This window comes from Rhinolophus ferrumequinum, chromosome X (genome assembly GCF_004115265.2).
Source record: "Rhinolophus ferrumequinum isolate MPI-CBG mRhiFer1 chromosome X, mRhiFer1_v1.p, whole genome shotgun sequence".
Classification (NCBI taxonomy): Eukaryota; Metazoa; Chordata; class Mammalia; order Chiroptera; family Rhinolophidae; genus Rhinolophus; species Rhinolophus ferrumequinum.
Window position 1 is genome coordinate 98265491 of NC_046284.1, and position 3039 is coordinate 98268529.

Here is a 3039-nt window from a genome sequence, read left to right on the forward strand (position 1 = left end):
AAAGAAAACTGTTCAAACAAATAAATGAATTCAACAAAGTTACAGGACGCAAAATCAACACACAAATTAGTTGCATTTTTATACACTAACAAAAAAACAATTCAAATGAGAAATTGAGAAAACAATTCCATTTACAGTAGCATCCAAAAGGAAAAAATGCTCAGGAATAAACCTGACCAAGTAGATGAAAGATTTGTACACTGAAAACTATAAAACCCCGCTAAAAGGAATTAACGAAGACACAAATAAATGGAAAGGTATCTTGTGTTTGTGGTTTGGAAGATTTAATATTGTTAAGATGCCCATACTATCCAAGTGATTTACAGATTTAATGCAATCTCTATCAAAATCTCAACAGCATTTTTTTGCAGAAATGAGAAAAAGAAATCCTAAAATTCATATGGAATCTCAAAGGACCCTAAATAGCCAAAACAATCTTAAGAAAGCAAAACAAAGTTGGAAGCATCACACTTTCTGATTTCAAAACATATTACAAAGCAACAGTAATAAAAAACAGTGTGGTACTGGCATAAAAACAGACAAATAGACAAATGGAATAGAATAGAGATCCCAGAAATAAACCCTCACGTATATGGTTCAGTGATATTTGGCAAGAGGGCCAAGACCACTCAATGGGGAAAAGACAGTCTCTTCTACAAATGGTCTTGGGAAAACTGGACCGCCACATGTAAAATAAGGAAAATGGATCCTTATTTTACACCATATACGAAAAATGAATCAAGATGGATTAAAGACCTAAATGTAAGGCTTAACAACTATAAAACTTCTAAAAGAAAATATTGGGGCTCTTTCCCACTTGCAAGATGGTGGGTGAAAAAACTGAGAAGTTGGAAACTAAGGAGAAGAAACCTGAAGCCAAGAAGGCTGATGCTAGTGGCAGGTTAAGAAGGCTAACCTCAAGGCCAAAACGCCTAAGAAGGGGAAGCCGCACTGCAGCCGAAACCCTGTCCTGGTCAGAGGAATCGGTAGGTATTCCCGCTCGGCCATGTACAAAAGGAAGTACTCAGCAGCTAAATCCAGGATTGAAAAGAAAAAGGAGAAGGTTCTTGCTACTGTCACAAAACCAGTTGGTGGCGACAAGAACGGTGGCACCCGAGTGGTTAAACTTCGCAAAATGCCTAGATACAATCCTACTGAAGATGTGTCTCAAAAGCTGTTGAGCCATGGCAAGAAACCCTTCAGTCAGCACGTGAGAAAACTGCGGGCCAGCATCACTCCCGGGACCATTCTGATCATCCTCACTGGGCGCCATAGAGGCGAGAGGGTGGTTTTCCTGAAGCAGCTGAGCAGTGGCTTGCTACTTGTGACTGGACCTCTGTCCCTCCATCGAGTTCCTCTGCGTAGAACACACCAGAAATTTGTCATCGCCACTTCCACCAAAATTGATATCAGTGGTGTGAAAATCCACAAGCATCTCACTGATACTTACTTCAAGAAGAAGAAGCTGCGTAAGCCCAGACACCAGGAGGGGGAGATCTTCAACACAGACAAAGAGAAATACAAGATTACAGAGCAGCGGAAAATTGATCAGAAAGCCATGGACTCGCAAATTCTGCCAAAAATCAAAGCTGTTCCTCAGCTCCAGGGCTACTTCCACTCTGTTTGCTCTCACAAAAGGGGGTTTATCCTCACAAACCGGTGTTCTAAATTAATTATGAAGAACCTAATTAAATGCCTGAACTATTAAAATAAATAAATAAATAAATAAATAAATAAATAAATAAATAAATGAAAATATTGGGGGAAAGCTTTGTGACATTAGACTCGGCAATGATTTCTTAGATATGACACTAAAAGCACAAACAACAAAAGCAAAAATAGACAAATGGGACTACATCAAACTCAAAAGCTTTTGTGCCTCAAAGGAAACAATCAACAGAGTAAATAGGTAACTTACCAAATGGGCGAAAATATTCACAAACCATATGTCTGATAAGAAATTGATATCCAGAACATATAAAGAACTCCTACAACTTGACAACAACAAAAATAATCCAATTAAAAACTAGACAAAGGATTTTAATAGTCATTTTTCCAAAGATGATATATAAATGGCCAACAAGCATATGAAAAGATGTTGAACATCACTAATCATCAAAGAAATGCAAATTAAAACCACAATGAGATATCATCTCACACCTATTAGGATGGCTCCTATCAAAAAAATAACAAGTAACATGTTGGCGAGGATCTGGAGAAATCAGAACGCTTGTGCATTGTTGTGGAATTGTAAAACGGTGCAACCACTGTGGAAAACAGTGGGATGGTCCTAGAAAAATTAAAAATAGAACTACCATATGATTCAGCGATCCTATTTTTGGGTATATACTGGTATCCAAAAGAATTGATAGCAGGGTATCAAAAAGATATTTGCACTGGCATGTTCATTGCAGCATTATTCACAATAGCTGAGATGTGGAAGCAAACTAAATGAATGTCAATGAATGGATAAACAAAATGTGGAAAAGACATACAAAGGAATATTATTCAGTCTCAAAAAGGAAGGAAATCCTGTCACATGCTACAACATGGATGAGCTTTGAGGACATAATGCTATGTGACTTGATCTAGCCACAAACACATAAATGCTGTATGATTTCACTTACATGATGTATCTAAAGTGTCAAATTCATAGAAACTGAAAGTAGTATGGTGGTTACCAGAGGCTGGGGTAGTGGGGAAAAAGGGATCTATCGTTTAATGGGTATAGAGTTTCAGAATAGCAAGATGAAAAAGTGCTGGAGATCTGTTTCACAACAATGTAAATATACTTAACATTACTGAACTGTACTCTTAAAAATGGTTAAGAAGGTAAATTGCATGTTATGTGTTTTTTTAACCACAATTTTAAAAATATTATACCTAGAATAGCCCAACAAGAATATTGTCAATTCTAACCATCCTCTGAGAAGCGAATATAGTTCCTAACAACATTTAATAAGTTTCTCCTATAGCACTCACTTAGCCTGTAGAATATATATTTTAGAGCACTGATCTCAGGAAATGTACTGTCAAATG

General features: G+C 37.0%; 1 pseudogene; it reads left to right on the plus strand.

Moving 5' to 3' along the window:
- Positions 1-824: 824 nt before the first annotated feature.
- LOC117027385 (60S ribosomal protein L6-like) lies at positions 825-1668 on the plus strand (annotated as a pseudogene).
- Positions 1669-3039: the final 1371 nt, after the last annotated feature.